Raw genomic sequence first — 10741 nt, 5'->3', positions numbered from 1 at the left:
GTGTTATGAGTAATATCAATTACAAAGCTTTGAAACACAGCCTACCAATCCCAGCAAAGGACAAACTAAATGTGATATTAAGTCATAATTTTAGTCCACATAATTTTTTTCTCCTTCTGTATTTTATAGAGGGATATTGGATTTCTGTGTTTCACTATAACCTTGCTGTCAAATAAAATTCTTCAGCAAGGGAGAAGGTTGTTTAACCCACCAGCAATGAACCATTGATTATGGTTGAATGTATTTAGCACTTTAATATGCCCATCTACCCTAGTACATGCTGTCCATGCTTTTTGGCTGTTTCTCTAAGTGACTTGGTGCAGCTGCCTGTGTGTTGAGGGAGCAGACAGAGCTCAACTGTTTCCAGTACTATGCCAAGAAAACCTGCTCAGAGCAAACCCTAATGACTCCATGCTGCAAAAGAAAGTCTCCTCACTGCACAAGCCCTTAAATGTCAGCTATCCCCCAGCAGGTACTTCCCCAGCAGCGACAAAATGAGACAGGTACACAGAAATACATTCCTTTTTCTGAGTTGTTTAGTCACCTAGTCCAAATGAGATGCAAACTGTCCTTAATGCATTAACATCTGAGCAAGGCTCAGAGGAGGTAAAGCACTCTCTAACTGCTGAGAATCATGATAATTAATTTCTGAGTCCAATCCAATTAAAAAAGAACTTCAAAGGGACTTCAGGCAGGGAAAACCAAGGTGTAAGCTATTTGAAATATGAGATATTAAACTCTCTTCCTGTACAGTCTTAGATATTCCCACTTAAGCAAGTGAAGGTCTTCCTTGTCTATATACCAATTTGGAAATGGATGGAGGAGGAGGAGGATGATGACGAATTAAAAATTTTACAATGGCAGGCAAACAGCATAATCTGCAAATTGACAGTTAAAAAGTCTGCATTAAAAAAACCAACAAAACCAACAACCATGAGGCTAATGCTGAGCTGGCAAATTTTTCCATGCATCAGAATAGAAATCGTATTAAAAAGACAGGTGCTCAAAAACACTAGAGAAATCAGTGTGATTTATTCAGTGCGTTCAGGGAATCCCAGATGCATGTTGATCCTGGGAGAAGAGCTAAAAGCTGAATTTTTCAGTGAGCAGAGAAAGAGGGGACAATTTGTCTGAAGACCGTGAGGACTCTAGAAAATGCAAATATTATCAAGGCATTATGAATAGATTTGTTACAGGCACAAACATCACTCACGTCCTAGTATCAACCAGCCAAAGCTGCAATGCAATATACCTGGCATAGCCATACTGAGCATCCAAGTCAGCTTCATAGGTCTAGGACTGATGTAAACAAGTTAACTAGCTTTGAAAATTACTCAGGTGAGATCTGTCATTTCTTTTCTCTTAGAGCAAATGACTTCCCAGAAGAATTGAAGAAGCAAGCATGGAGAGATACTAGGAAATAGTGCACCTAGGAAGGATTTTGGAAATTACCTGGATTAATTTTCAGCCTCTGCCATTGCTCTCTTGCTCATAGAATCATGGAATCATAGAATCATAGAATCATAGAATCACAGAATGGTTTGTGTTGGAAAGGACCTTAAAGATCATGTAGTTCCAACCCCCCTGCCATGGACAGGGACACCTCCCACTAGGTCAGGTTGCTCAAAGTTCCATCCAACCTGGCCTTGAACTTTTCCAGGGCTGGGGCATCCACAACTTCTCTGGACAACCTGTTCCCATGTCTCACCACCTCATAGTGAGGAACTTCTTCCTTATATCTGATCTAAAACTACCCTTTTTCAGTTTAAAGCCATTACCCCTTGTCCTGCCTGAGTTTTCCCATTTGGAAAATGCGATAATCGTGGCAGTCTTTGTCAAGCATCTCAAGACCTACTGAGATAAAACACTGTTCAAAAAGAGTTTCCTGCAACCGGACATACTCCAGGTATATCTATAACAAGGTCCGTGCGAGGACTGCAGGTTGTGGTCATGCCCCTAGCTCAGTTTCAAACTGTCTTCAAAACTCCTTCCTAAAAGCCAGGTGAATGGGGCGAGCTGTACACGTCCTATTTTGCTAGCAGCTCCTGGGCTGCTAATTTGAGGCCAATTTGTCTACAAAAGCTGAAGTCATGGTACTGTGCTGTGAAGAAGGCACCCTCTCGTGATGGGCATCTCCACTGCTGGCAGAAAGCCCTCACACCTAGCAGTTTGCTGCTAAGTATAGCCGCAAACAGCGGAGGCATTTCAATCCGGCTGTAGCAGCAGGTGGCTCAACAGCAATTAGTCACATTCTTCTCTCTTTACAGAAATCACTTCATTTCTACGTTATGTCTCTGTGTCTGTCTTATTGATTAGTGATACACAGAGCAACCCAGAGAAGCCATTCCCGGTCAAACCAAACTCTAAGTTAACGTGCAGGAAAATATGCCACGCAAATTGACTACCCAAGAAAAATGCCCAAGCAAAACAGAAAGTGAAGTCCCCAGGAGACAGCCTGTCATGTCTGTGACTCTGTCCACTTGTAATGGGCTACAGCCAAACCGCAGACCTAAGTGCGGTGGAGGTCTGCCCAAGGACAGCGTTCACAGGGAGGTACGAGCCCCAGAAACCCAAAGAGTTGTGTTCCCAGGAGCTGCGTTCTCTCACTTGTGAGGCTCAGGGTTCACCCTGGTCAGAGCTGAAGTGAGATCTTGTCCTGAGGCAACCTCAGAGATTGGTGCCAGTGCATTTTTGCAAGAAAGCAAGTTGTCCTTGAGAGACGAAACCTGGCTCAGCAGATGTCGTTAGTACCATTGACTTCAGCAGGGGCAATATTTCACGCAACAGCAGACGGTGTCATGGAGAACCATCCAACATGCAGATTGGACTAATTAAAGGACTGCTACTCTGCCAGCTGGACAATCAATGTCTTTTGTACTATTAAGGAAACTAATCATTTGCTGGATACCTTTATGAAGTAAAATAGCTCTCAAGGCTCTTAGACTAAAAGAACAACAACAAAACCTTTGATGGATGCAGAGAGTATTTCCTGATTTCCTGGGTTAATACAGCATCAGAATTTGAGAAGTCTTGAAAATGCTGGTTTCCACATGCTTGAATGAAGGAATTCATTCCTTCCAAATGATACCCAGTGTTCCACTGGGCTGCTAAGAAAGCACTGGGAATTTGATTGTAACGTCAGTTGTTTCATGATGCTTCCAGTGATGATGAAGCACTTTTTTCCTATTATAAGTGAACATTTTGTAACTCATCTTATTTGGGCTATAAAAGTTTTGCCTTGAGATGTTTATTATTTACTCAATACTTAATTGCTGCACTAGAATGCACGCACAGAAAAAGCACATAACAATTTTTATTATCAATCGGGTGGTTCTGTTTTCCTTTAAGAAGCAAACAAACAAAATATTTCTTGTTATGTTTCAGTTATCCATCGATCCTTAGGCAAAAATAGAGTAAAAGTTCAGAATAACATGGCTGTGATATAATACACGTACAGTTTTATTGTAGAATTGCTTTTGTCCATTTATGCTTCTGATTGGCTGCTTGGGCAGAAGGAAATTAAGCCATAAAGAATAAGTTACTGTACATGATATTTCATTTCTGGAGGAATAGCAATAGAAATGTGCGGGTTGGGAGCCCCCATACATTCATCTCCCCTGGTATCCAGAAGTGAAACGAAATGTCACATACAGCCGCCCTAGCCCTTCACAGCTTATTTCACGGTAACTTTTCAGTAAAACACAGTATTAAAAGGAAACCCAAGACTTCAGCCAGTGTTGCTTCGAACAGCTTCTTTGTGACTCTGCTTTTTTTATTACACAGATGAGAGCTCCCTACTTTATCTCTCTGGCCATTCCTTTTAAATTTGTCTGACTATCATGTCATTTCACCCAGCACCAAATGGGCAAGAGTGTGTAAGCACTCTTATTGCTTAGAAACTGGTCTGAAAGGTTCCCCTAAGCTGGGCTGTATTTGAATAGCCCTTGCATGTCTTTGAGCAGGTGGCTAACTAACCACAGCATGACCGTGCTGTGAGAAATCAAATCTATTCACTGATCAGCACTTCTGTTTTCTTTTACTTAATTTTCCTTAATTTTGGTACAGGAACAACCAATTAGCAAAAGAGAGTAGAAAGAAAATAAGTCACTTAAAATACCCCCGTAACATTAAAAAGTACGTATTTAAAATGCAGTTTGATAAGTAGTTCATTTATTTTTTTGCAGCCATCTTTGCTTTTTTCTATGGTGAAAGAGAACATTTTCTTTTCCTGGCCACTGGGATGCCAGCAGGGGGTTGACTTCAATGAAAGCTACATTTAGCCGTAAATTTAGATGTGGTGCCAAACTGTCATGATGAAGGAATTATATTATGTTGGGTCTTGAAAGGTGAAGAGAAATATTATTAAGAAAAAATGGCAATGCGCTACGTAGTGAGGCAAAACGGCCTCATATGTATTGTCAGCAGACACTTCAGTCATTTTTTCTTGAGTATAAATTTTTCTCCCTTAATGGGTTCATTGCATTGCTGGTCCATTGCTGGTGTCCTGCATGGGGCCAGCCCAAAGACTCCTGTAGTCCCCAGGACTCCTTCTCTTCTCATCAACAGGTACTGGACAGGATTGGCCACGAGCTGTCCCAGTGGTTCCTGTGCGAGGGAATCAGCAGAATTTCTGACAACTGTTGAAGAGCAAAACCTGCTGATAAGAACAGGGGAAGACAATTTTTTTCCCCTGAAGTTCATAAAAAAAATTTTTTAAGTATTTTTAATCTGAAAAACAGCTTCTCTCTTTTTTCACAAGAACTTACATATATATGTGTATATATATATATAAAAAAATATACATACCCTCAAAAATTGCAATTTTTTTGAAAGAAACCAAAATAAATCCCCAGTCACATTTCAGGAATCTATTGAGCTTTCATCAATATAGACTAAAAGTTAAAAATAATCTGAGTTTTAGTGTAGAAAGCTATTGTCTGTCAGAGATACTGACTGGATGGCTGAGCAGCAGTATATTAACCCATAATGTGTATAGCTTAATCTTTTGACTGGTTATGGTATGTTATATTGTATCTAATATAAATGTGTGGTACATATGGAGTATATTATTTTTATGTACACAGTTTCAAATATTTGTATATAAATTTATGTATTAAAATATGATAATATATAATAAACTATGCTAACATAGACTAGAAATTAACATATGTGTATGAAATATTTTCAAAGACATCTATGTGCTTAAACATACACACATGAATGTATATTATGATATTATATATAATGTATATGATATGATACATATATAAAATGTCTATGGAAATGGAACCAATCGGATAGTGTTGGTGCTATCATGTGTCCTTCACTCTGTCTTGATTATCTTGAATCCACAGTCTGTTTTAGTGTCCTCACTATCCTTATTGATATCAGTGCTGTACCTTTGGATAACACTGATGACCCTAGAGTGAGATGCAGTAGGACATTCATCATGGGCAGAAGAGTCTCAAGTTGGGCAATCTTAATTTAGTTAATTTATTGCCAGTCAACACAAACACCTAGTATCTGATCTGGATATTGAGAAAAAGAAGAAAAATATTTGATTTTTAAAACTTTCAGAAATGTCTATCTCCCCCCTTCCCCACCACATGGTCATCTACAGCCACAGTCCCTCTAGGTGTTATGCCCCTGCATGGGTCGCCCATGGCTGCAGTCCCTCAGGGGTGCCCCTGCCCTGGCATTGCTCACCTATAACCACAGTTCCTCATGGGTGTATCTACCCTTTTTGGCATCAGTTGTCCTCTCATCCCCCAGCAGTGCGTCTCCAGCCCTAGCAACTACTGGTTTCTTTTTTAAATTTATTTGAGCAAGGGCACTGTGTGTTTCACTGACTGGATAATGGTGGAGATTTGTCATGCGATGGTTAGTTTCTCCATCATTGTTTTTGTGTGTCTCAGAGTGGACTGCAGCTGATTTCAGAAGGCACACAGTGGCCCATAACCTTCCCCAGCACAGGCCCGCTTGGTAGGACAGGCTGCAGCATGTGCCCCAGTCTGTAAGGTATGATCCTTGCCTCCACCCGCTGTCCCTTAAAAACAAATACTTAAAGATTGTGTTCAGACTGTTACAAGTTAACCTGTACAATCAGCCTGAACAACAGTCATTGCTCCGGTCCAGAGCTTCCCCCAGCCCAGGCCACGTGCCAAGCATGTAGACTGAGGAACCATGATGTGCACTTGGCTGTGGAGACCCGTGCACAGCCTGGTTTCTGCGATGCGCAAGAAGTAAGGCAATGGCCAAGGTTATCCTATGGGATCACAGTATTAACTTTAAATCTTCAATTATTCAGTAGGCAGGAAACTATCAAGCATTTTCTCTTTCCAGGTTGGCAGTGAATGCACTGAAGTGAAAGGAGAGCAGGAGTGGGTTTCACTGATGCTGGCCCAGCACCCACAAGGAGTGGGAAGGGTGCTGGTTACATCAGTAAGAGAACAAATGTAGGAAACATTGCCCACGAGTCATGACATAGCTTCTGCCCATGAAGACATAGGCCAATAGACCTCACCAAGGTCTACTGCAGGCCAGTGCAGGCCCTGACCTGACTACAAAACTGAAGGAAATCAGGCAGAGCACTGAGGACTGGACAGAGAGGACCTTTAGATCTACCCTGCACACCACATGGAGATGTCTCGAGTGAAGGATGAATCAGTGCTCTGAATTGTATACACTCTGCTCCAGCAGATTTTTGTTTCTGTGGGTGCTAACCCAGAGGCTCATGTAGGCTAAGCTCCTACATTGCTACCCTTGCCATGGCTACCAAAGCTTCTTATTAGAGGTTCCAGTGAGTTTGCTCTTCTGCCACGTTAACATATTCTGTTTGTGAAATGAATTGACTTTCTTGCCTGCAAATGCCAGACTCCTGAGCTACTCATGCAGGGTCAAGCAGGTATGCACAGCTCCTTAAAGAACAAAGGAAAAGGGAAAAATAATGTGCTTGGCTGACATTTTCTGAGGTTTCTGAGATTTTCTGTTGACACAGGGTAGGAAACTACACTGTGTTCAAGCCAGGGTCCCCCTGCAGGTGCCCACCAGAGTAGACGGTAATGAACTGGGCTCTTCAGGGCTTTAGGCATCAGGTTGTTTTTAAAGTTCTCCTGTTGAAAATGCTCCTTTCTGATCATAGATCCTATCTGAGTATGCTCCTGACAGTCTCCACAGCTCAAAAGGACAGAAAACAGCTATGATCTCTGCTGTGTCCTATAAAAGCAAACAAGGCTTTCTCATTTTGGGTGTAGGTGGAGGCAATATATTGAGATTGCTATGTGCTTCTGACATTCCTCTTTATTCTCTGTATACCCAATTCACTATTTCCTGCACACTTGCAACGAGGAATTTGTGCCACATACTTCTGGCTTGTTTCAGTACCTGTCTATCTAATGACAGCAGGAATCACTGTTTGGACGCACTAAACAACATCCTTTCTTGCACATATCCAGCCTATCCTTCACCTGATGATAATGTATTCTGCCATTATACCTTTGAAATCTGGCCAGTCCTGGATAAGGGTGGTTTCTCTTCCTTCACCCTGCTTCATGCTTCATTTGACTGAGTGGGTCTTGCCCTCTGATATACACAAAGGAGCCATTTGCAAGCAACACAACATTTTGAGGTACTTTGTCCCATGTATGAGAAAAGTCCTGGTAAGTCTTCAGCCCATGGCATGTTAATGACATGGCTCTTAGGAGCACTTGGTGATGGCTTCTTCATCGTATTTCCTGGTGGCTGATGATCAGACTGTGCATCCATCTTATGCCTGGAAGTGTCATACTGGCGTCATTCTGTTCCAAGGAGCAGAGCCATCAATTTCTCTTTTTTTTTTTTCTTTTTTCCTGAGTAAATCATTTGCTTGTGCACCCTGGGCTTCTTTTGGCAAACATGCTGGTCAATGGCTTTGCATCACTGATGTTCTTGCTGGAGTCCCAGAATTCAGCTGTAGCTGGTCCACAGAACTGTAACACTGCAGAAATGGTGTTGACTTGGAACCACCTTTAATCTTACAGAAGCTGCTCCTTTGGTCTTTCCCCACTCATTATGTGGTGACTGTATTAATAGCTCTTGGCCTTCTGACATCATGTGCTCATCCATGGATGGCAAACCTTTTAGATATTGGCAGCATATTTAGCTTAAAAAACACCCCAACTCTCTCATTACTGATGGTGCCAAGACTAATCTCTGTCAGCGTCAAATTTGGTAACAGGGCCAAGGACTTATCATTGCCTCCCTAATTTGAATTTTAGATCTATCCTCTTCCTTTCAATCCAATCTTGTCTATTTAGTCGTTTTCCCTTGGTACTTAACCATATGCTGAGGAATCCCATTCTTTTTATGGCTTTGAGTCAAGACAGAGACCTGTTCTCTCTTTAAATCCTGACCTTAGGCTGGTTAAATTTCTTCTTTTCAAGTTGAATGTGAACCTCTCTGCTCTCTTCTGAGAGGAAACAGGCAGTGTGCATTAGCTTACATGCTGTCAGGATGCCTGGTTTCTGCTACTGTGCAGTGGCTCCACACCCATGTGCAGGAAACTATAGATTTCCTGTAGAATGAACCTATGGACAACACATGCTCATGAACTCCCTTTATTGTAGATAAGGGACTTTTTTCTTTTCACTTTATGCTACAGATTTTTTCACTGTTATTTCCTGCCTACCTTGCAATAATTGTGTGAAAATTAATCGGTAAATGTTTGCAAAATACTCCAGACATAAAACTGCTAGATAAGTACTATGTATTATTTTAATTAGAATTAATAACAATAATAGAACTAGATTGAGAGCCTTTCCATGACTGTAATACTCATTTTCAGAGAGAGACCTTAAACTGACCTGCATATTTAGCAAGTTACAGCTACATAGTGTAGATAATTAAAAATAAATTACTATCTGGGTTCTAAAAGTAATTGAAAATCACGTTAATAAATTTAGAAAGGAAAGAAAAAAGAGCCCAGTGCAAAAACCAAAACAGCTTAGTGAGCCATCCCAGGGGTTTCTGAACAAATGCCAAGGACTGAAGCCTACAGGATATAGAACAAACCTGTAAATCTCTGAACACCACTGGCAATTCTTATTGCTTGCCTAACGACCTGACCTCTTAAGAAATGGAGCAGAATCAAACATGGCCAGGTGTGTCTAGCAGGAAGCAAGATGTAACCACCCCTTGAGACAAAATAGAGAGCAAAATATAATGACAGCAGTTTGCAGGTAGATCAGGTCATGCTCTGTTTGGGTTTAGTGCTGTTGGAAGCTGAAAAGGGCCTTTACCGTCTTCTTTATCATAGAATCAAAAGCACTCAGGTGGTTGATTGTAACAACTCCCCCGTGCTGTATGCACAGCCAACAGCTTAAATTCTCCCCCTCTCCAGCTGAAGGTAGGACCCTCCATCCATAAACTCCAGTTTTTACCACTTGGGCTTAAAATAGACATAGCTGAGAAAGTAAGGGTTCAGTAAGGGGACAGTGAGGTGGTCTGAAAACTGGCTGGGTGGTCAGGCCCAGGGGGCTGTGATCAGCGGCACAAAGTCCTGCTGGAGGCCAGTCATTAGTGGTGTGTTCAAGGGGTCAATACAGAGGCCAGTACTACTCAACATCATTAATGACCAGGATGGTGGGAGAGAGTGCACCCTCAGCAAGTTCACAAATGATACAAAACTGGGAGAAGTGGCTGATACACCAGAGGTTCGTGCTTCCATCCAGAGGGACCTTGACAGGCTGGAGAAATGGACTGACAGGAACCTCATTGAGTTCAACAAGGGGAAATGCCAAGTCTGTCCCTGGAGAGGAATAACCCCAGACACTAGTACACACTGGTGACCAACTGTCTGGAAAGCAGCTCTGGAGAGAAGGACTTCAGGGTCTTGGTGGACAGTAAGCTAACTATGAGCCAGCAATGTGCACTTGTGGCAAAATGCACATTCCTACCTGCATGAGGAAAAGCCTTGCCAGCATGTCAAGGGAGGTGACTCTTTTCCTCTGCTCAGCACTGGTGAGGCCACACCTGGAGTACTGTGTCCAGTGTCCAGTTCTGGATCTTCAGTATAGGAAAGACATGGACATGCTGGAGAGAGTCTACCGAGGGGCCATGAAGATGATTAAGCAACTGGAACATCTTTGACATGAGGAGAGGCTGAGAGAACTGGGACTATTCAGCCTTTGGAGAAGAGAAGACTGTGGAGGATCTTATCCATGTGGATAAATGCCTGACAGGGAGACTAAAGAAGATGGAGCCAGGCTTTTATTTTTGAGCAATGGGCACAGAGGCTGTCACACTGTAGCTGCTTTCCCAAGGTCTGCTCTACACATGCTGTTAGAGGTACGTGCTTACGTAGAGAAGTAGAGCAGAGTGCTGTGTGTAAAGAGCTTAGATTCAAGTCACAATTTGCAAGTAAGAGGACAGCAAACTTTCAGGATTAGCACATCTTAGCATTTTGTAATTCAAAAGCCTGTTGGTGCTACCAACTGCCCTTAGAGAAATCTCTCAAAGTCACCAGGAACCATATCAATCAGGTTCAGGAAGAAGGAACACAGAAGAATAGGAATTCAAACCCTATGCACTGTCTTTGGATATTCAATGGCTTACTTGGGCCAAACAAACTTCCATGTTCACAAGGTAGAATATGAAGTAGGAAAGACTGAGCAAGAACTCCGTTAACAGTCTAGGCATTATTTACCTTGCAGAAACAGGAGGTCACTACATTTTCACCAGGTTAAGACCCTGAGAAAAGTGTCTC

The sequence above is a fragment of the Phaethon aethereus genome (genome assembly GCF_964289735.1).
Source record: "Phaethon aethereus genome assembly, chromosome: 1".
Classification (NCBI taxonomy): domain Eukaryota; kingdom Metazoa; phylum Chordata; class Aves; order Phaethontiformes; family Phaethontidae; genus Phaethon; species Phaethon aethereus.
The sequence above is the reverse complement of the archived record's forward strand: the minus strand, read 5'-3'. Positions refer to the sequence as shown.